The 25,104-nt window shown below is 39.5% G+C and overlaps 1 protein-coding gene across 5 annotated transcripts in view; it reads left to right on the forward strand.

Annotated features, from left to right (window-relative positions):
• Positions 1-25,104, forward strand: part of LOC139754995 (uncharacterized) — a 206,171-nt gene that overhangs the window by 112,372 nt on the left and 68,695 nt on the right. The window lies entirely within an intron of this gene.

Here is a 25,104-nt window from a genome sequence, read left to right on the forward strand (position 1 = left end):
TAGGTATTATTTTGTCTACTACTCCCAGAAGCTGTCAGTACATGTCCCAGCCACTAATGCCAGGACCCATGTCTCATATCTGGGTGCTGTTATCTTTAGTGTGGAGACCAGCCACATGAAGATTGTTAGGATAACTCATTCTTACCTTGAGCAGTAAAGCAGTGGAAGTCTCCCTTGATTAGCCAGGTTTACGCACACTGGGAGCTGTGATTAATTTCCTCATTCTTTTTCGCACACATTTTGCCTTTCACCCTAGATATCTAGGAGTGGGACATATTTTTATTATCATGTTTTAGGTTGGGGTTGAGCTGAGTTGCCATCTTGACATTTATGGCCATTGTCATCCCTAAGCTTTCCCTGTTGTTTATGGGCACTAAATGAATGTGACCCACTTAGTATCCCTTGGACAAAATGGCTGATTAGCCTGTGGTTGCTAATTGAACTGCTGAGAGAAATTGTTTTACACTTGTAAGGCCCCATCTGACATTTTCCTCATACAACTTTGTAAATTTGTGTATACTGTTTGCATGAATTGTTTTCAGTTGTAGTCCATAAATTCACCACTGTTGCAATGTGAAAGTACTTCATGTTTTTTTTTAACAAATTCTTGCTTAATTTCATGTTATGTCCTTGTATCTCATAAAGAACTCTTCACTTTTCTTCATCATGTTTTATAATCTTAAAAAAAAAGTTTGCATAGTGTGAGTAAATGAAACAAGGGGAGCACTTTGTTATGAGTACTTATGAGATTTTAATGGAAAGGCAGGGCATGGCATATACCACACCTCTTGCTTGATATGTGGTAGTCTTTCTTCTGTCATGCACATTACATGATTGTCAGTCCTTTGTTCATCTGGGACTGACCCTCAGAATAATCTTTGTCATTTTTCTAGAATGTTTTGGAAGGAGCTGAGTGAGTGTTTCAGCAATTTTGATGCAAAGGATTGAATATCAGTGATTAGTGATTTACATGTGAGATTGGGAAATGTGGCAGCTCAGGTTAATTAGAAGTCATCGGGTACCTAGTGTTGTAAATGAAAACGGTGAATAGGTTGTGGAGTTTTGTGACGAAAAAGGACTGGTGATTAGTAATACCTGGGTTCAAAAGATATATGTGAGTATTTTTGAGTGACTAGGGATGATGGAAACTAATTACTATTGGATTATTTTCTGATCGATAGGCATGCAAAGTAGAAATTTATGGACGTATGTCGGTGCAAGATGCATACTTCAGATGAAAATTTGTGGAAGAGAGTAGATTTTTCAGAAATTAAATGTTTAAGGACAATAAATGGTGTCAGGAGGGTTGATTAAAGAGTGATAAGGTAAGAGAAACATGTAATGAGAAGAGTATTGTTGTGAGAGTTGAATAGGTTGTGTTGAAATGGTTTGGACATGTGGAGAGAATGAATGAGGAGAGGTTAACAAAGAAGGTAGGTGGAGGAAGAAAAGTGGGAGACTGAATTGTAGATTGAAGGATGGAATGCAAAAGGTTTCGGGTGCTTAGGGCCTGAATATGCAGGAGAAAAGGCATGTACGAGTGAATAGGAGCAATGTGCTGTACAAGAGGTGGCACACTGTCAGTGGACTGAACCAGGGAACTTGATATGGTTAGGGAAAACCATGGAATGGTGTGTGGGGCCAGGTTTTGGATGTGGAAAAGTGGTTTTAGTGCATTATATATGAGATTTAGAATGTGAGTGAATGAGGCCCCCTTTTTTTTTGTATGTTCCTGGCACTTCCTTGCTGATGTGGGAAACAGCGAACAAGTATAGTGAAAGTGATACACCCATCCCGTGCTTCATGAGGGGGATATGTTCTATGAAAACCCTTCACATAGAGAATTCACTTATTGTGAATGAATAAACACATTATGATGAAAGGGGATGCGTACAGCAGCTTATGATAAGCTCTGGCAGATTTTCCTGTTACTTTTCTTGTTCTGTGGTTTCTGATGTTAAACTTGTCTAGATAAAGCCATCATTTACATGCTTGAAATGGCTGTGGTTAAGCTACATTGTCTTCTGTATGTCATTGCTCATAGATCTTGAGAGTTTTAGACCTAAGTTGAAGGCTTATAAGGTTGCTTTTCAATTTTTGTCTCGTGGTTTATGTATAATGAGAACATTTTCTCCATCTTCTCCTAAAGTGGATTTCTAATCTCTGTGGTTACCTTGGCAGTCAGTAGAGTAGAGTGGACCACACCACTTTGAATTTTCCTGCATTTTTATTTATGAGGTAGATTGTAGATTTGTCCAGGTTGTATGCATGCCCAAGTGCTGATGCTCCCTCACCTGCATCAGCAAGTCATAAGATTTCTAGCTTTGCTTCTAAGGTCAGAGAGGTTCTCTTCTGTTGAATTGCTGGTTCTGTGGTAGATATTGCTGGACATTTGGATGTAGTGTTAACAAACACAAACACTGTGGGTTGCAGGAACTCGCATTAGCTGGAACATCCAAATTACACAGGTAGCACAGATCAACACATAACAGTGGTAACTGCGAGATTTACCTGCTGGTGGGAATTTGGCAGACTTCATCCAGGACTTCAGCTTACTCCACCCGCCAACCGTCACTGCAGTTTTGGCAAACTTATCGTGCTGACGCTCCCTCACCAGCAACAGTGCGCACTTGTAAGATTTTTAGCTTCATTTCTAAGATCAGAGAGGTTCTGTTTCATGTAACTGCTGGTTCTGGGATAGGAGATGTTGCTGGATGTTTGGATGTTATGTTAACAAATGTAAACACATTGGTTAACAGAAAAATCACATTAACAGTTATACCCAAATTGCACAAGTAGCACAGATCTGCTCACAATGGTGCTTATTGTGTGACTGACCTGCTGGTGGGAACGTGGTGCATTCCACCGAGGACCTATGCTTACACCACCAGCCAACCCTCACTGAAGTTTTGGTACTCTGTCTACTGCACACACCTTGATAGAAGTGAATTTTGACCTAAAAAGAGTGACTGGTATAAGTAAATTCCTTGCGTAATAGCAAATTGCGTATAGTGATTCCTCATAAAGCGAGCACTGGTTGTATTCAAAAGTATTATTGCAGACTTAATACTTCTTTTTTTCCTTACTGAGATGCTTTCAGATCCACAATATTATTTGTAATGCCCTCAGTTTGCTGCCATGCATGGATTATTATGTATCTTTGTCTTTTTAGCTAAAGAGTTTGAGTTCTTTGAGTCTCTTATCATAGTTTTTATGTTCCAAAACTTTGATCTTGCTTGTAAAGTAGATATGAGTTCTCTAACTTTTTTATTTCCTTTTGTTTGATTTGTGACTGAAAGATGCAGCAAACTTCAGTTTTGTTATACCTTGAACATTTTTATCATTGGCATTCTGTATCTCATTGTGGAAGTTCTCATAGTCATACCGCTTATTATTTGACTTGATAGTAGTATGCTAACAATGAGCTCCTTGAATTTAAGGGTCTCATTCATGGGAACTCCTATATCTTTGATGTTTTCTTAACTTTCTATGTCTATTGTTGGGTCTTTGTAGGGAGTTTCCAAAATATTTTTTTATTACTCCATGATTTATTGATTTTTTTTCCATACTTGATCGCTGTTTCCTATGTAAGCAAGGTAGCGCTAGGAACAGATGAAGAAAGGCCTTTTCCCATATCCATTCCCTAGATGTTATGTGTTATGTACTGAAACAGTAACTCCCTTTACTGAGCTAGGCCCCACACCTTTCCGTGGTTTACCCCAAACACTTCACATGCCTCATTTGAGTTCAGTCTCATCATTCTAATTCACTCTTATCTCATGGATACCTTTCACCTTCCTGCATGTTCAGGCCCTAGTCACTCAAAATCTTTTTCACTCCATCCTTCCATCTCCAATATGGTCTCCCTGCTTATCTTTTTCCCTCCAGTTCTGACATGCACATATCCTCTTTCAGCCTTTCCTGACTCATTTTCTCCATATGTCCTAATCATTTCAGCACACCCTCTTCAGCTCTCTCAGGCACACTCTTTATTACCATGCCTCTCTCTTACCTTTTCATTACCTAGTCGATCAAACCACTTCACACAACATATTGTCCTCAAATATTTTATTCCCAATACACCCACCCACCCATCCTCCACACAGTTTCATCCAAAGCCCATGTCTTGTATCCATACCCATTTTTTTTGTCCTTCCAGAAAACAGTCTCTCTTTCCACACATTCATCAGTTGCAAGAGGTCACAGTGGTGCACATGATCAATAATATGCTGATAACTTTGAGGAATATGAAACACGATAAGTTACCAAGTGCACTTTTGTGTAATGATCACATTGTCGGGAGATACAAGAAAGATAGAAGATGTAGAACAGTCAATTGATAAGATGCCTTTGGTGAACAAGCATGACTGCATCTCTGCTATGCCTCTTCCTTGTATATCAGCTGATTGTTCTATGCCTTTTATCTCATTCTTGTATCTCACCTGATGATGTGATCATTACATGAAAGTGCACTTGAGAACTTGATCATATTCTGTTTTCCGCATGGTTATCAGCACATTCTTCAGTGTTCACAGAGCCTTTACCACCTCAGTCGCCCAATGACTCGTTTCTGCTTCCATGTTTCCATTTACTGCCATGTCCACTCTTGGATATCTGAAACATCACTTCCTTAAAGTTTTTCTCCATTCAGACTCACACCCCCATATAACCTGAAACTCAGCTCAGCTAAACCCAGTATCCGTGCTTTATTCATATTTACTCTCGGCTTCCTCCTTTCACACACCCTCCCACACTGTCACCAACTTCTGCAGTTTCTCATTTGAATCTGCCATGACTGCTGCATAATCGGCAAACAACAGCTGACTTTTCCCAGGCCCTCTCATCCCCTACACTCTTCATACTCGCCCTTCTCTCCAAGACCTTACCTCTGTTACCACCCCATGCATAAACAAATTAAACAATCATGGTGACATCACACACCCCTGATACAGACCATCCTTCACTTGGAACCATTCACTCTTCTCTTTCCCTACTCGCACATATGCCATACAAACTTTTCAGTTTCAAGCAGATTTTTGTTTTCCATGCTTTATATTTTTGAGACCTTCCACAAGGCATTTTTATCAACCATATCGTGTGATTTCTTTAGAGCTGTGAATGCCTCAGAAATCCACATGATTCTCAAGTCAGCTTCATTTTATTTCCTCAGGTTCTCGTCTGCCCATTTATAATTACTTTCAGTTCATTTTGCATTTTTCTGATTATTTCTCTGATTCTATTGTCGTACTTCCTCTTGTGTCATGAGAAAAACTTCTGGCTATGATGTATCTCTCTGTCAGTGTGTGAGACCATTATTACAAAGAATATTAAAGATAATGCTCTTGTGGTAATCTTCATTGAATGCCATCCTCTTCAGACGTGGTTCCATGTGCAATGACTTTAAATTTCATTTGTAAAAAACTTTACATAATTTCTTAGTATATCTTTAATATTTTTTGTTATTACTCCTCTAGCAAAATTTTGTACACATGGTCCTTGACAAATGAAGTGTTATGTTCCATGGTATTTCTTTTGCTGAGAGAGACTTCATTTTGTGATTCTTATTTTTTCTATAGAAACACAAGTATTAAAGGGGAGATGTATATCTGGTCAGGAATTTTGGGACACATGGGGAGTTTTGAAACTTGTGTACAAAAACTCCAAAAATAGATACAGTACATTAGAACATGAGAAAATTCACAAAAATGCGATACATGTACTTTGATAAATACTGTATGAGAGTATGGAACACTTAGGAAGTCATGGACATCAGGTGCAGAGTCTCTGTAAGGTAGAAGGAAGACCAGAAGAAAAACAGAGGTGAAGGTAAGAGTAACTGAAGCTTCTCCACTTGACTGTCATATCACTGATTTTGGTAAGTTTTCATTAGATATCATTTGGTTTAAGAGATGTAAGTCAGCGGAAAGTAGTTCTTGGGCTTAGGTGTTGCATGTGTAGACATACCCTTTGATTTAGTGCCATATCCAGGTCCCTCTCAGACATTGACTTTAGCATACCTGTATTGAGTGATACAATTAGATGGGTTTGTTGGGGTTCATTGTTGGAAAGAGGACTGCAGAGCATATCTCTATATGTCTCATCACTGTCATCCTTTTTGGTTCTGTGTAGTGTGAGTAAATTAGCCTTTCAAATGTTCAAACCAGCCAGAACTTGCTTTAGAGTATCAAGTGGTAGTATATGATCCACTCTTTATTTAACCTTCGAAAAACTCCTGGCCTCCTCATGAAGTAATGCTGTACGTAGAGGAATTCTCGTATTTTTTTTATCTTCAGTCCAAATACTTGTTAAGTTTATCATCTTTTCCATTACCAGTTTGCACAAATACTGCCATTTCCTAGGTGTTAAAGGCTTATGAGCTTTTGAACACAAACTATGAATTTTTAAACTGTTTAAACAAACTTTTAAAATCAGTCTTTGATGTGCTAAATTTACAGACTTGTCAGTGTAAGTGCTAGAGAGTAAGCATTTACCTTCAGAACTGAGCTGTAACATCACTTTTTTTAGGGTGTGAACTTTTAAAGTTTTAAGCCTGAATACAAACTTTTAAAGCAATCATTTATATAGGAAGTTTAAAGTTTGTTAGTACTTCCTCAGGGCTGGAACAGGGTTACAGATTTTGAGCAGTCTATCATACATATTTTTCTTATCTTTCACATTGTTTCTAATCTCATCTGTCCACCATGCATTTCCATTTTCATTCTTATATATCTGTTTGACTTTGTGTGTGTCTGTATATATATATATGTATATATATATATATATATATATATATCAGCTTCCCGCATCAGTAAGTTAACGCTAGGAAAACAGATGAAGAATGGCCCAACCACCCACATACACATATATATACACAAATGCCCACACATGCACATACACATACATATACATTTCAGCATATACACACATCCAGACATTTACACATACACATGTACACACCCACACTTGCTGCCTCCATCCATTCCTGTCACCACCCCGCCACACATGAAATAGCACACACACACACACACACACACACACACACACACACACACACACACACACACACACACACACCTGTGAGGTGGCACTAGGAAGACAAAAAAGCCACATTTGTTTACATTCAGTCTCTGTCATGTGTAATGCAATGAAACCACAGCTCCCTTTCCACATCCAGGTCCCACAGACTATTCCATGGTTTACCCAAGACGCTTCACATGCCCTGGTTCAATCCATTGACAGGACGTTGACCCAGGTATACCATATCGTTCCAATTCACTCTATTCCTTACACGCCTTTCATCTTCCTGTATGTTCAGGCGCCGATCACTCAAAATCTTTTTCACTCTATCCTTCCATCTCCGATTTGGTCTCCTGCTTCTCCTTATTCCCTCCACCTCTGACACATATATCCTCTTTGTCAATCTTTTCTCACTCATTCTCTCCATGTGTCCAAACCATTTCACCACACTCTTCTGCCTGTTTCCTTTGGGAACTCCTTCAAAGGAGTAGCCATAGCAAAAAAGAGTTCCCACAACTGGTGAACTCCAGTGCTGCTTTTTAGCCCATCATACCTCATCCTTAACTGGCTACTCTAGTGCAGATTTAACAAGCTTCTACCTAATGTTCTTACCACCTGCTTCTACCTAATGTGTGTGCCTAATGTTCTTACATCTCACCATCTTGTATCCAACTACAAAGCATATTATAGTATTTTGTATTTCCTGGTATGTGTATTCTGTAGATTTTCACTTGTATAATATTTAGTACTGTTTTATTAATAATGAAACCCTAATTTCATTATTTACATTATTTTATTTACTTGACCTTTTTGAAGAACCTAGTTGTGACGTAAATCAAGATTTTTTTTGTGGGTGGGTGTTCCAAGTTGGAATTGTACTTTTATATCTGTTTGCCAGGGCTTGACTACTTTTATTGGTCATTGCTTCTTACTCGGTCATAATCATAACTCATTAAGCTCAGTAGAAAACTGCCATTGCTGCTTCTCTAAATTATTACCATTCTTCTCAGAGATGGTTTAAGGTTAGATGAATAAGAACTCGGCAAAGCTATTTAAGAGTGTATCTTTTCTGAACGTATGGACAATTGGTGCAGGTATTATATGAGACTGAAGAGCAGGGCAGTTTCAGCATGCCAAAAGGGTCTACCAGTTTGGCTTAAGTCAGTAATTAACCATCGTATGAAGAGAGGCAGCATCATTTATGGATATATTTGACCTGAAGTCATTGATTTTGATTTTAGCAGGGGTATTCAGAGTGGTATAGATATTTTGCATGAATCTTTGTGTTTCACATCTATTCAAGTAAATGAAGGTATGTGAGCCTGATCAGGTGCCTTAGAACAGAAAGCTTGTTTTTGTGTTCATACTGGAAATGCATGAAGCTGTTGCAGTTTGGCCTTGCACAGAATTGAACAAATCTTGGGTGGGAACATTCACAGTGATTTGTGGTTGTGTTGAACATGAGTTGGTTTTGTGCCAATAATTGGCTGGGCTGTTTTCTTGTTCCATCTTAGTTTTAAGGAATATTGTTCCATGTGATGTGCTGTCTAATACAGTAATGATATAGGCTGAAGACTGTAGTATCCTTGGCTTACTTGCAGGTTCAGACAAGTTGGACCAAAAATTTGTGTAGTAAGTGGTCTGGCAGTAGTGGAAGGGAAATGATTATCATGATTGATATGATAGACAGCCAGCTTTTAGTTAGGTTTCTGACATATGAGATATGATTCTATATAAAAGGTGTTGATTATTATATACATAATTACATAGAATTGCACATTCTAGGAAAGTTGGAGACTGAATTTATTAATGAAGGAAACCATGCACAGTATCCAGTATGTTGTGCTGTAGATTACAAGAAACAATTTACTATTGAACAGTGAATATTGAGAAAAAGTAGTGATGCAAATAGGAAAAATACAGAGAAAAGGACATTTATGTTAGATTCACTTGCTATAGAAATTATGTATAGTAATTCTTAATGGCCCTTTGGATTAATTTAGAATTGTTCACAAACACGCTAAAGACAACCAGACCCACCAATTATAATTGTTTTTCCTATATACTTCAAGTTTTATTTGAACACCAAACAGGATAAGGCATAATCTTTTCCCCATACCCAATTCTTCACAGTCATTCCTACTTATGCCCCCATCTCCCTCTCAGTCCTTCCAGATTACTCAACAATTTCTTTTTCCTACTATTTAGCCTCTTGCTCCAGAACATTTTCACATAGCCTATTTATTGCCTCACCTCTTGTGTAACAACCTTTAGGCACCCTCCACACACCACATGGCATTATCTAAGGATCCCTGTTGGAAACTTTTTTTATCTGATGTCCGTCATGTAGTGTTGTGATTTTTTAATCCAGAAATCAATATCTATGTACCATCTTCATTATCTGTAAGTGTAAATTCACTTATGCCTTTACAACATTTCTATGGGACGTGGTATTTTGAGAACATCAAGGAAATTCTAACTATTTGCATTTCATGAAATGCCTCACCTTCTCATAACCTTTATATTCATGTAAACCATTGCAGCAGTCATTTCACTGCTCCTGTACAGATTGTACACAAAACTCCAAAAGCTTTTAATTTCATCATTCCTTTTATCATGTGTTGGTGCATCCCTCATTGTAATGTAATCCTAATTATTTGTATCAGTAGTATGATCCACACATAGTTCTGATTTGTTTATTCTTTCTCACATTTCCACTACTGATTATTCACTCACAAACAGCCCCATGCTTCCTTTCCTTTTCTTTCTCCTTTCAGTTGTCCTTTATTATATCATGTAGTAATTATCACTCATAGTCTTAACCTTTTTCCTACCATTTAGTCTGGAACCTGTTTCCCAAAATTCATTCTTCTCAGTCACTCAACCATTCTGTAAACCATACACCCACTCTGAATGAAATTTTTTTTTATATTTTTTTTTTATTATTTTTTCATTGTTTTCCATGCTGCAACAAACACACAACGACTTACTCCCTGCTTGCATCTCTTCTACGACCAGCAGACAAAAGTCACAAGGGGATCCTACTACATCCATCCTCCTCAGTCCAATCTCAGCAAGAATCTGCACATTTTGGCTACTGTTATAGTGGATTGAGTTCCACTTAGTCTCACTGAGATGCAATATAAAAAAATATTTCTTTTTATATTGCACTGGGTGTTTGACTTTCTTCATCTTTGGCTCAGTCTGGGGCACCACAGGAAGGTAGATGGTCAGTAGTCAGACGTGTATCTTTATATAACAACCCATACTAGTTATAATGTAATACATACATTTTTTGAATTCCTTTGAAATGTTTTTCAAACCTTCAGGTGAGAAAAATTAGGGGATGGTAGTTCCTATGTTTTAAGAAATGAAACAGTATTTGTAATCTTAAACATTGTTTTGTGGAATATTAATTCTTTTGTCTCCCATAAGAGTGTATGACCTCAGTGAGTTTTAAGTTGTAGTATAAGGGTCAGTCTTCTTGCCTTGTGTGTGCAAAAGATACACAGACAGTGCTTGACACATAATTAGGAAGCATGTCAGATTTGCATGTTAGAATTCTAGTAGTGAAAGCCTTGGGATTAGAATGTTACCTTTAGTAGAATTACCTGTATATTAAAAGAATTTTAACTTTCAAGTTATGCCTTCAGAAAGTCTTATAGTGCACAATAGATTGTTCTCTTACAGATGTTTAGGTTTTAATGCGAGAACAGCGCACCTGATTGTTGACAGCTGAAGCTTGTGATGGAGTGATATAGAGTGCTGACTCTTATGTTTCATGTATAAGGTATACTGTACATTGATGCTTTTAACAGAGTTGAATGAGGCCCATCACATATTATATTTAGTCAGAAGCATGCAAAACAGAAAGGACAAGTGAGCCAGATTTTGAAGCAAAGATATTTTTATTGAATTAGAAAGGGGAAGCTTCTTATCATGGTCTTGTAGACATTGCATTATGACAGCCAGACCCCATGAGACTCCACAAAATACAAAACAAAGTATCAGAAACTATGTTTGAAAGAACATAGCAATGGCATTAATTACTCTACCATTTTTGTTTGTAGATACCTTTGAGAGGGTCAGGGAGAATGGTTTGGTTAAGAGAGAAGAGGAAGTGAAAGTTTTGCAGATGAAATTTGACAAGGCTGTGGGTTTGGATGATATTGCAGTAGAATATATTAAGAAAGGGGGTGACTGTGTTGATTTGTTGGCAATAATATTCACTGTATGTATGAATCATGGTGAAGTGCCTGAGGATTGGTGGAATGCATGCATAGTGCCATTGTACAAAGGCAAAGAGGATAAAGGTGAGTGTTCAAGCTACAGAGGCATAAGTTTGTTGAATATTCCTGGGAAATTGTATGGGAGGATATTGATTGAGAGGGTGATGGTATATACTGAGCATTAGACTGGGGAAAAGCAGTGTGGTTTCAGAAGTGGTAGAGTATGTGTGGATCAGGTGTTTCCTTTGAAGAATGAGTGTGAGAAATACTTAGAAAAAGAGATGGATTTGTTTGTAGCATTTATGGATCCGGAGAAGGCATATGAAAGAGTTGATAGAGTTGCTTTGTGGTGTGGGAGGTGAGCTGCTAGAAGCAGTCAAAAGTTTTTACCAAGGATGTAAAGCATGTGGATGAATAGGAAGAGAGAAAAGTGATTGGTTTTCAGTGAAGGTCAGTCTGCGGCAGGGGGTGTGTGATGTCGTCTTGGTTGTTTAATTTGTTCATTAATTTGTTCATGGATGGGGTGGTTAAGGAGGTGAATGCAAGTTTTGGAGTGAAGGGCGAGTATGCAGTCTGTTAGGGATGAGAGGGCCTGGGAAAAGTCAGTTGTTGTTTGCTGATGATGCAGCTCTAGTGGCTGATTCGAGTGAGAAACCGCAGAGGTTGGTGACTGAGTTTGGAAAAGTGTGTGAAAGGAGAAAGTTGAGAGTAAATGTGAATAAGAGCAAGGTTATTAGGTTCAGTAGGGTTGAGGGACAAGTTAACTGGGATGTAAGTTTGAATGGAGAAACACTGGAGGAAGTAAAGTATTTTAGATATCTGGGAGTGGACTTAGCATGAATGGAACCATGGGAGTGGAAGTGAGTCACAGGGTGGGGGAGGGGGCGAAGGCTCTGGGAGCGATGAAGAATTTGTGGAAGGAGAGAACGTTATCTTGGATAGCAGAACTGGGTATGCTTAAAGGAACAGTAGTTCCAGCAATATTATATGGTTGCAAGGCATGACCTATAGATAGTTGTATAGAGGAGGGTGGATGTGTTGGAAATTAAATGTTTGGGGACTATGTGGTGTGAGATGGTTTGATCGAGTAAGTAATGAAAGGGTAAGAGATGGTGGAAATAAAAAGAGTGTGGTTGAGAGAGCAGAAGAGGGTGTCTTGAAATGGCTTGGACATATGGAGAGAATGAGTGAGGAAAGATAGACAAAGAGGATATATGTGTCAGAGGTGGAGGGAACACTGAGATGCAGGAGACCAAACTGGAGGTGGAAGGATGGAGTGAAAAAGATTTTGAGTTATCGAGGCCTAAACATACAGGAGGTTGAGATATGTGCAAGGAATAGTGAATCGGAATGATGTAGTATATCGGGGTCAACCTTCTGTGAGTGGACTGAACCAGGGCATGTGGAACATCTGGGGTAAACCATGGAAGGGTTTTTAGGGCCTGGATATGGATAGGGAGCTGTAGTTGTCTTGCATTACACATGACAGCCAGAGACTGAGTGTGAATGAATGTGGCCTTTTTTTCTGTTTTCCTGGCACTTCCTTGCTGAAGCAGGGGATAGCATTGCTATTTCCTGTAGGGCAGGGTAGCTCCAGGAATGGATGAAGGTATGCAAGTATTTATGCATGTATATGTGTATATGTTGATGTGTATATATGCATGTATGGTCATTTATGTATATATATGTAAATATGAGTGGATGGGCCATTCTTCATCTTTTTGCTAACAGGTATAATAAAAAGAAATAATATTTCAGAACTTTAAGGTTTTGAAGTATACAGTTTTTAAATTATTGGAAAGTTACTTTTTAAAGTAAGAGTAGGATTTATACCCTAAGCATTTTTTTTGTTTGATTTTAATTGGAAAGTGTAAGAATTCAGAATAAGGAAGTTGTAACAGCTCTTTTTATTGTGGGAGTCCTTGGTTCACTTCATATTCGCTGATACTTATGACAGAAGTGAGAGTCCATATCCTCCAGATTCTTCCAGTGTAGAGTTGGGAATAGAAATAGCTATATAAGATGTGATAAATGAATTTTCACTCATCATAGAGTGGTAGTTCCTTTGACCATCTGTTTCTTAGAAGAAATTAGCTTCATGAAACTCCATAGCACTGAGGTAGTAGTTGTGGCTGGTATGAACTTGATTATCTGTTACTTCAAAATCCAGAGTAATGGGCTGGCTATGGCTGGAATGAACTTGATTATCTGTTACATCACAATCAGTGGACTTGCATGATGTAACAAGTTCATGTGGCCCCAAAAATGGCAGAAATTATTTGGTATGGAGGTTTTTGAATTTTAGATGGGTTGGGTGAATGGTACTGGAAAAATTCCATATTATGAAGTATCCTTACACTGGAGATCACTCCTGTTTTTATATTTTTTTTTACTTGTTTTTATATACATGTATATATTTTTGTACTTAATTGCCATTAGCGGCATCAGTGAGGTAGTGCCAGGAAGTCGTAGAAAGGCCACAACCATTTACATCCATTCTCTAGCTGTCATATGTAATGCACCAAAACCATGGCTCCCTGTCCACATTGACTTCCCACAGAACTTTCCATGGTTTACCCCAGACACTTCATTTCCTGATTCAATCCATTGACAGCACATTGACCTCAATATACCACATTGTTCCAATTCACTCTATCACTTTCATGCCATTTACCTTCTTGCATGTGAAGGCTCTGATCAGGTCACTCAAAATCTTTTTCACTCCATCCTTCCATCTCCAATTATTTCTTCGTTGTTGTTTCGTCCACTTCTGATACACATATTCTCTGTCAACCTTTCCACGCTCATCCTCTCCCTAAGTGCAAGCAGGTTTAGATGGTATTGCAGTGAAATTTATTAAAAAGGTGTTGACTGTGTTGTTGATCGGTTGGTAAGGATATTCAATGTATGTGTGACTCATGGTGAAGTGCCTGAGGATTGGTGGAATGCTAGCTTAGTGCCATCGTACAAAGGCATAGGGGATAATGGTGAGTGTTCAAATTACAGAGGTATAAGTTTGTTGAGTATTCCTGGGAAATTATATAGGAGGGTATTGATTGAGAGGATGAAAGTATGTACAGAGCATCAGATTGGGGAAGAGCAGTGTGGTTACAGAAGTGGTAGAGGATGTGTGGATCAGGTGTTTGCTTTGAAGAATTTATGTGAGAAATACTTAGATGGATTTGTATGTAGTACTTATGGATTTGGAGAAGGCATATGATACGGTTGATAGAGATGCTTTGTGGAAGGTATTAAGGGAATATGGTGTGGGAGGTTAGTTGATAGAAGCGGTGAAAAGTTTTTATTGAGGATGTAAGGCATGTGTACGAGTAGGAAGAGAGGAAAGTGATTGGTTGTCAGTGAATGTAGGTTTGCGGCAGGGGTGCGTGATGTTTCCGTGGCTGTTTAATTTGTTTATGGATAGGGTTGTTAGGGAGGTGAATGCAAGAGTTTTGGAGAGAGGGGCAAGTATGCAGTCTGTTGTGGATGAGAGGGCTTGGGAAGTGAGACATTTGTTGTTTGCTGATGATACAGATGATACAGCACTGGTGGCTGATTCGTGTGAGAAACTGCAGAAGTTGGTGTCTGAGTTTGGTAAAGTGTGTGAGAGAAGAAAGCTGAGAATAAATGTGAATAAGAGCAAGGTAATTAGGTTCAGTAGGGTTGAGGGACAAGTTAATTGGGAGGTAAATTTGAATGATAGAGATGCTCTGTGGAAGGTATTAAGAATATATGGTGTGGGAGGCAAGTTGTTAGAAGCAGTGAAAAGTTTTTATCGAGGATGTAAGGCATGTGTACGTGTAGGAAGAGAGGAAAGTGATTGGTTCTCAGTGAATGTAGGTTTGCGGCAGGGGTGTGTGATGTCTCAATGGTTGTTTAATTTGTTTATGGATGGGGTTGTTAGGGAGGTGAATGCAAGAGTTTTGGAAAGAGGGGCAAGCATGAAGTCTGTTGTGGATGAGAGAGCTTGGGAAGTGAGTCAGTTGTTGTTTGCTGATGATACAGCGCTGGTGGCCGATTCATGTGAGAAACTGCTGAAGCTGGTGACTGAGTTTGGTAAAGTGTGTGAAAGAAGAAAGTTAAGAGTAAATGTGAATAAGAGCAAGGTTATTAGGTACAGTAGGGTTGAGGGTCAAGTCAATTGGGAGGTAAGTTTGAATGGAAAAAAACTGGAGGTAGTAAAGTGTTTTAGATATCTGGGAGTGGATCTGGCAGCGGATGGAACCATGGAAGCGGAAGTGAATCATAGGGTGGGGGAGGGGGCGAAAATCCTGGGAGCCTTGAAGAATGTGTGGAAGTCGAGAACATTATCTCGGAAAGCAAAAATGGGTATGTTTGAAGGAATAGTGGTTCCAACAATGTTGTATGGTTGCGAGGCATGGGCTATGGATAGAGTTGTGCGCAGGAGGATGGATGTGCTGGAAATGAGATGTTTGAGGACAATGTGTGGTGTGAGGCGGTTTGATCGAGTAAGTAATGTAAGGGTAAGAGAGATGTGTGGAAATAAAAAGAGCGTGGTTGAGAGAGCAGAAGAGGGTGTTTTGAAATGGTTTGGGCACATGAAGAGAATGAGTGAGGAAAGATTGACCAAGAGGATATATGTGTCGGAGGTGGAGGGAACGAGGAGAAGTGGGAGACCAAATTGGAGGTGGAAAGATGGAGTGAAAAAGATTTTGTGTGATCGGGGCCTGAACATGCAGGAGGATGAAAGGCGGGCAAGGAATAGAGTGAATTGGATCGATGTGGTATACCGGGGTTGACGTGCTGTCAGTGGATTGAATCAGGGCATGTGAAGCGTCTGGGGTAAACTATGGAAAGTTGTGTGGGGCCTGGATGTGGAAAGGGAGCTGTGGTTTCGGGCATTATTGCATGACAGCTAGAGACTGAGTGTGAATGAATGGGGCCTTTGTTGTCTTTTCCTAGTGCTACCTCGCACACATGAAGGGGGAGGGGGATGGTATTCCGTGTGTGGCGAGGTGGCGATGGGAATGAATAAAGGCAGACAGTGTGAATTGTGTGCATGGGTATATATGTATGTGTCTGTGTGTGTATATATATGTGTACATTGAGATGTATAGGTATGTATATTTGCGTGTGTGGACGTGTATGTATATACATTGTGTAGGGCGGTGGGTTGGGCCATTTCTTTCGTCTGTTTCCTTGCGCTACCTCGCAAACGCGGGAGACAGCGACAAAGCAAAAAAAAAAAAAAAAAAAAAAAAAAATTGAATGAAGAAAAACTGGAGGAAGTGAAATGTTTTAGATATCTGGGAGTGGATTTAGCAGCAGATGGAACCATGGAAGCAGAAGTGAGTGACAGGGTGTGGGAAGGGGCAAAAGTTCTGGGAGCATTCAAGAATGTATGGAAGGGAAGAACGTTATCTCGGAGAGCAAAAGGGGTTTATTTGAAGGAATAGTGGTTCCAATAATGTTATATGGTTGTGAGGCATGGGTAATAGATAGGGTTGTGCAGAGGAGGGTGGATATGTTGGAAATGAAATTTTTGTGGATATGTGGTGTGAGGTGGCTTGATTGAGTAAGTTATGAGAGGGTAAGAGAGATGTGTGGTGATAAAAAGAGTGTGATTGAGAGAGCAGAAGATGGTGTTTTGAAATGGTTTGGTCACATTTAGAGAATGAGGGAGAAAGGAAGGATTGACAAAGAGGATATATGTGTCAGAGGTAAAGGGATTGAGGAGAAGTGGGAGACCAAATTGGAGATGGAAGGTTAGAGTGAAAAAGATTTTGAGCAATTGAGGCCTGAATATACAGGAGAAGGAAAGGCATGCAAGGAATAGGGTGAATTGGAACGATGTGGTATGCTAGGGTCAACGTGCTGTCAATGGACTGAATCAGGGCATGTGAAGTGTCGGGTGAACCATGGAAAGTTTTGTGGGGCCTGGATGTGGAAAGGGAGCTGTGGTTTCGGTGCTTCACATGCCCTGGTTCAATCCATTGATAGCATGTCGATCCCTGTATACGACATCTTTCCAGTTCACTCTACTCCTTGCACTCCTTTCTCTATCCTGTATGTTCAGGCCCCTGTCGCTCAAAATCTTTTTCACTCCATCCTTCCACCTCCAGTTTGGTCTCCCACTTCTTGTTCCCACCACCTCTGACACATATATCATCTTTGTCAATCTTTCCTCACTCATTCTCTCCATGTGTCCAAACCAATTTAACATACCCTCTTCTGATCTCTCGACTACACTCATTTTATTACCACACATCTTTCTTACTTTACTCACTTGATCAAACCACCTCACACCATATATTGTCCTCGAAGATTTCATTTCCAACACATCCACCCTCTGCACAACCCTATCTATTACCCATGCCACTATTGGAGCCACTTTTCCTTCAAACATACCCATTTTTGCTCTCCGAGATAACGTTTTTGCCATTCACACATTCTTCAATACTCCCGGAACCTTTACCCCCTCCCCTACCTTGAGACTGACTTCCACTTCCATGATTCCATCCATTGCTAAGTCCACTCCTAGATATCTAAAACACTTCCTTTCCTCCAGTTTTTCTCCATTTAAACTTATATCCCAGTTAACTTGTCCCTCCATCCTACTGAACCTAATATCCTTGCTCTTATTCACACACTTTACCAAACTATGCAGTTTCTCTACCAAATCAGCCACCAGCATTGTATCACGAGTGAACAACAACTGAATCGCTTCCCAAGCCCTCACATCCACAACAAACTGCATCCTTGCCTCTCTCTCCAAAACTCTTGCATTCACCTCTCTGACTGCCCCATCCATAAACAAATTAAACAGCCATGGAGACATCACGCACCCCTACCGCAAACCAGCATTCACTGAGAACCAATTGCTTTCCTCTCTTCCTACTCATACACATGCCTTACATCCTTGGTAAAAACTTTTCATTGTTTCAATCAACTCACCTCTCACACCATATACTATTAAAACCTTCTATAAAGCATCTTTATCAACCCTATCATATACCTTCTCCAGATCCATAAATGCTACATACAAATCCATCTGTTTTTCTAAGTATTTCTCACATACGTTCTTCAAAGCAAACACCTGATCCACACATCCTTTACCACTTCAGGAACCACATTGCTCTTCCCCAATCTGATGTTCTGTACATGCCTTTACCCTCTGTCAATACCCTCCCATATAATTTCCCAAGAACACTCAACAAACTTATACCTGTGTGATTTAAACACTCACCTTTATCCCCTTTGTCTTTGTACATTGGTACTGTGCATTCATTCTGCCATTCTTTAGGCACTTCACCATGATCCTTACATACATTGAATACCCTTACCAACCAATCAACAACAGAGTCACCCCCTTTTTTAATATATTCCACTACAATACCATCCAAACTTGCCGCCTTGCCGACTTTCATCTTCCACTAAGAGAGAGAGAGAGAGAGAGAGAGAGAGAGAGAGCTTTCAACCTCGTCAGTCGCGAAGGCTTTGAAATCTCTAATATTTTTTTTTTACTGTTCTAGAGATGAGGATTGTACCTTTTGTAGTTTAACAGTAAATAAGAGATGAAAAATTCCTAAAGATTTGAGAACTGTTAGAAGAAGAATCAAAATGTTGAAATGGCTTGGAGACATGTAAAGTGTGCAGTTATAAAGGCTGCCATAGTGGTGTGTAGCACTAAAAGAATAGGATATTGGGAGAGTGCAACTGTATTTGTTAAATGACTTAAAAGATGAGAAGCTGAATCTTCTAAAAAATTGTGATACACACAAAGCCGTAATGAGAGCAGATCTGTAAGTTGTAACAGTTAGAAAAAAGACGAGTCAAGTATTATGGACTGTTAAATGTGTTAGATGATAGGATGGCATATATGGTGTAATTTCCTGTTTTACTGTAGGGAGATGGAGTTTTACACTGGTAGGGACATGTCTCTTGAACTCCATCTCCTGTTATATAACCTCTTGAAATTATGATTACTGTCTGCATTAACCATATCCTTAGTCAATTTGTTTCACTCATCCACCAATGTTATACTAGAAATGTATTTCTTTACATCCGTATTTATAAGTTTCTGACTTGATTTTATGTTATGTCCTTTAGTTGCTCTATTCTTTTAGCTCACAAAGAACCTTCTACAAGCCACTTCATTGATCTTGGTAAAATGTTAAGAAATGATCTGTATGCCCCTCAATCTTCTCTTTTCCAAGTTTGGTAAATATATATCTCCCAGCCTTTCCCTTTAGCTTAGCTCTTTTAATTCCCTTTTCAACTGGAACTCTCTCCAGGGTGGTCACGGCAGTAGTCTCTTCATAACGATTGAATTCCAGTGCCGTTTCTTAGTCTCATAGTACCTCATCCTTAACAGGCCACTGGCAGAGGGCAAGTCACATGCAGTGCTTGCGGAGGCTCCTGTCTACTACTCTGCCTAATGTTCCTATCCAAATGTCCCTAATTACTACTATTTATATAATACTCCTACCATTTTGTCAAATGGCAAGACTAGCTCTCAGTGCTCACTGCAGGGAAATCTAGTTACAAAGAATGTGTTATCAAGTGTTATGTATGACAAGGAGAGATTGCATGTTTGTGTTCAGAATGCCAGTAGTCCAAGTGTGTGAGGCAGAAAGAAAAGATGACTACCTAGGTCAGGAGGATGCAATTTTAAATTTGGTACTATTTTTGTTGCCCTCCTCTGTACCTTCCCTATGGGTTTTATGTGCTTCTTCATGTACATTGACTGAGCCAGAGAAAATTATTCTATTTTTTTCCATATGTATTATATGAATAGTTTGCTTAATATTTTCTTGTCCATATACTTAAAAGCTATTCTGATATTTGCCACAAGATAATTCATTTTTATGATTTTTCTCCAAATATGAGATTCTGGGTGTGTTTGGAACAAGGTGGCATAGGGACTGAAAGGGTCTTACTGAAGATTCTGATGGGGAGAGAGGAAGTAGTGAAAGCCCTGCTTAAGATGAAGTGTGACAGAGTTGTAGGAATAAATGAGATTGGTGTTCAGTTTCTCGAGAGTGGGGATGACAGTGTGCTGATTGCATAGCCAAGCTGTTCACCACTTGTATTGCCCAAAGTAAAGTGCCTGAAGACTGGCAGAATGCATGTGTAGTACCCTTTTATAGAAGACATGAGGGACAAAAGTGAATACTATAATTACACTAGTATGAGTCTGAGTGTGCAAAGAACATACAGTTAGGGAGGAGCAGTATCGTTTCAGTTGGCTTAGGTATTTACTTTAAAAAGTTTAAAAGAGACGTACTTCAGAGAAAGAAAATGAATTGCATGTGGCATTTTCTGGATTTGGAGAGAGCTTATGTTAAGGTTGATTGAGAAGCCTTGTAGATGCTTCAAATATATGGAGAGCTGATAAATGTAGTCGAGAGGTTTTTCCTGGAAAATAAGGCATATGTGCAGGTTGGAAACTGGGATCAAAAGGGGTTCTCAGTGAAGATGCCTCTGTGTCAAGGTTGTGTAAAGTTTATGAATGGGGTATGAGGCAGGAGAATGCAGGTCTTCTAAAGTATGAAGAAATGGCCAGGGCTAAGGTATACTAAGAGTGAGGGAGCACGGGAGGTGAAGTGGATGCTGTTTGCAAGTGACTTAACCATGGTGGTACACTCAAAAGAGAAATTCCAAAAGATGGTGATATAGTTTAGCATTATGTGAAAGGAGTAGATGTGAACGACAGTATGTTAATGAGGTAGTTGGGAGATGAGATGGGTAGTGTGAAAGTCTGAATGGGGAGGACCTGGAAGGAGTGGAATGCTCGAAATACCTGAGTTTTACCTATGAGTACCTATGATGAGATTTTGCCCGAACAGCAGGGCTAGCATATAGTACACACCATTTGTTCTGAGTGTTGAAAAACTGCTATTCTCTTGACTACCTCTCCTCTTCCTACTTCTTGTTTTGTTCATTTATTCATATATTTATTTATTGTACTTGATCGACATTTCCCGTGTTGGCAAGGTATTGCCAGTAAACAGATGAACAACGGCCCATCCACACATATACTCTCATATTTACATAAACGCACATACACGTATGTATAAATATATATTACCATATATACTTTTTTTTTTTTTTTTTTTTTTTTTTTTTGCCGCTGTCTCCCGCGTTTGCGAGGTAGCGCAAGGAAACAGACGAAAGAAATGGCCCAACTCACCCCCATACACATGTATATACATACGTCCACACACGCAAATATACATACCTACACAGCTTTCCATGGTTTACCCCAGACGCTTCACATGCCCTGATTCAACCCACTGACAGCACGTCAACCCCGGTATACCACATCGATCCAATTCACTCTATTCCTTGCCCCCCATTCACCCTCCTGCATGTTCAGGCCCCGGTCACACAAAATCTTTTTCACTCCATCTTTCCACCTCTAATTTGGTCTCCCACTTCTCGTTCCCTCCACCTCCGACACATATATCCTCTTGGTCAATCTTTCCTCACTCATTCTCTCCATGTGCCCAAACCATTTCAAAACACCCTCTTCTGCTCTCTCAACCACGCTCTTTTTATTTCCACACATCTCTCTCACCCTTACGTTACTCACTCGATCGAACCACCTTACACCACACATTGTCCTCAAACATCTCATTTCCAGCACATCCATCCTCCTGCGCACAACTCTATCCATAGCCCACGCCTCGCAACCATACAACATTGTTGGAACCACTATTCCTTCAAACATACCCATTTTTGCTTTCCGAGATACTGTTCTCGACTTCCACACATTCTTCAAGGCTCCCAGAATTTTCGCCCCCTCCCCCACCCTATGATCCACATCAGCTTCCATGGTTCCATCCGCTGCCAGATCCACTCCCAGATATCTAAAACACTTTACTTCCTCCAGTTTTTCTCCATGCAAACTCACCTCCCAATTGACTTGACCCCCAACCCTACTGTACCTAATAACCTTGCTCTTATTCACATTTACTCTTAACTTTCTTCTTTCACACACTTTACCAAACTCAGTCACCAGCTTCTGCAGTTTCTCACATGAATCAGGCACCAGCGCTGTATCATCAGCGACACAACAACTGACTCACTTCCCAAGCTCTCTCATCCCCAACAGACTTCATACTTGCCCCTCTTTCCAAAACTCTTGCATTCACCTCCCTAACAACCCCATCCATAAACAAATTAAACAACCATGGAGACATCACACACCCCTGCCACAAACCTACATTCACTGAGAACCAATCACTTTCCTCTCTTCCTACACGTACACATGCCTTACATCCTCAATAAAACTTTTCACTGCTTCTAACAACTTGCCTCCCACACCATATATTCTTAATACCTTCCACAGAGCATCTCTATCAACTCTATCATATGCCTTCTCCAGATCCATAAATGCTACATACAAATCCATTTGCTTTTCTAAGTATTTCTCACATACATTCTTCAAAGCAAACACCTGATCCACACATCCTCTACCACTTCTGAAACCACACTGCTCTTCCCCAATCTGATGCTCTGTACATGCTTTCACCCTTTCAGTCAATACCCTCCCATACAAATTTACCAGGAATACTCAACAAACTTATACCTCTGTAATTTGAGCACTCACTCTTATCCCCTTTGCCTTTGTACAATGGCACTATGCACGCATTCCGCCAATCCTCAGGCACCTCACCATGAGTCATACATACATTGAATAACCTTACCAACCAGTCAACAATACAGTCACCCCCTTTTTTAATAAATTCCACTGCAATACCATCCAAACCTGCTGTATATATACATATACATACATATACACAGACATATATACATATATACACATGTACATATTCATACTTGCTTCCCTTCATCCATTCCCAGTGCCACCTTGCACCATAGGAAACAGCATCGCCACCCCCTGCATCAGCAAGGTAGTGCCTGGAAAACAGACAAAAAAGGCCCCATTTGTTCACTCTCAGTATCTTGCTGTTATGTATAAAGCACCAAAACCACAGCTCTCTATCCATATCCAGGGCTCACATACCTTTCCATAGTTTACCCTAGATGTTTCACATGCCCTAGTTCAGTCCATTGACAGCATATCAACCCTGGTATATCATGTCATTCCAATTCACTCTATTCCTTGCACGCCTCTCACGCTTTTGTATGTTGAGGACCCGATTGCTCAAAATCTTTTTCGCTCCATCCTTCCACCTCCAGTTTGGTCTCCCGCTTCTCCTTGTTCCCTCCACCTTTGACACATATATCCTCTTTGTCAATCTTTTCTCACTCATTCTTGTTTTGTATGTTCTTTAAAAGTATTTTTATAATCTCCATAGGCATTGTTGCTTGCTTTCAGTTAATGCAGTTTTGTTTTCAACCTTGAGTTAGATATTCCTTTGAATGTTTCTCTGATCGTTCCATGTATAATTCTTAGTTTTACAGATATTGTATTACACAGTTGCTCCATCTTCCTCACCAGGCATTTGTATATCTTTGTCTTGAAATCTTTTTGCTGTGTATTCCATAATTACTTTAATCTTACTTATTTTGCATCTACATTGTTTTTTTTTGTTTTTTTTTTTGTAGATTTAAAACAATTTTTTTTTTCTTTTATTTGTAGCCAGGCATTTTGTCATATGTCTTTCTCTGTACTCTTATTTCTTATGCTCAAGTGAAATATTGCGCATCATCTCTAACTTTATTATTTGTTTGCTTTGTGTTCTCTCTAACCTGTTTTTTTTTCAGTTTTACTCCTTATATTCATCATTAATTTTTTCTTGTTGCAAATATTGTATTTCTCTTTATACTCATTATTTAGCTAGAAAGTGTTGCTATATTCAAGATTTTGATTACCATGATTCCATTATCTTTGATATTTATTTCACTTTTATTTCTTTACCTGTAGGGTCTCTCTATGCAGGCACTGAAGGATTGTTAGTTGCATCATGATTTGTTTCAAATTTCTGTTTGTTAAATTCCGTTGAATTCTTATTTGCCCATATATTAATAATGTCCAAATCCCTTTGTAGACTTACTTCATCATCTTCACTTGGAACTGTTTGCTTACTTACATTTCATGAGCAAAACATTTGACTTTACACACTCTTACATTCTTATCATTGTCTGAGATCAGAATTACACAAGAAGTAATGAGGCAAGAACCGCTCTTTGTTGTTTCCATGAAAGTACATCATCCTCAGACATATTACCATTTCAATTTTTCTTTAGAAATTTTTTGAATAATTTTCCAGTTTTTCATTCTATGTTGTGTCTTGCCATTTTCATTGGTATCACTTAATAGTGTACTTTATCAAGTGCCTTTGCAAAATCCCAATTATCAGTGTTTCATATCATTATATTGAGATAACAATTGTGTTCGCATACTTTTAACAGGAACAAATCCTTGCTGTCCCTCACTTTTGAGTATATTTGAATTAATGTGCTCTCAAATTGCAAAGTTAGGCTGAGTCATCTTTATTGTTTTGGCAACAGTTTGTTGTCTCCTTTTTTATTGATACATACACCAGTTTTTATGTATCATCTATTTGTGTCGGAGGTGGAGGGAACGAGGAGAAGTGGGAGACCAAATTGGAGGTGGAAAGATGGAGTGAAAAAGATTTTGAGTGATCGGGGCCTGAACATGCAGGAGGGTGAAAGGCAGGCAAGGAATAGAGTGAATTGGATCGATGTGGTATACCGGGGTTGACATCCTGTCACTGGATTGAATCAGGGCATGTGAAGCGTCTGGGGTAAACCATGGAAAGCTGTGTGGGGCCTGGATGTGGAAAGGGAGCTGTGGTTTCGGGCATTATTGCATGACAGCTAGAGACTGAGTGTGAACGAATGAGGCCTTTGTTGTCTTTTCCTAGCGCTACCCTGCACACATGGGGGGGGGGGGGGGGGGGAT

Source organism: Panulirus ornatus, chromosome 18 (genome assembly GCF_036320965.1).
Source record: "Panulirus ornatus isolate Po-2019 chromosome 18, ASM3632096v1, whole genome shotgun sequence".
In the NCBI taxonomy this organism is placed as follows: Eukaryota; Metazoa; Arthropoda; class Malacostraca; order Decapoda; family Palinuridae; genus Panulirus; species Panulirus ornatus.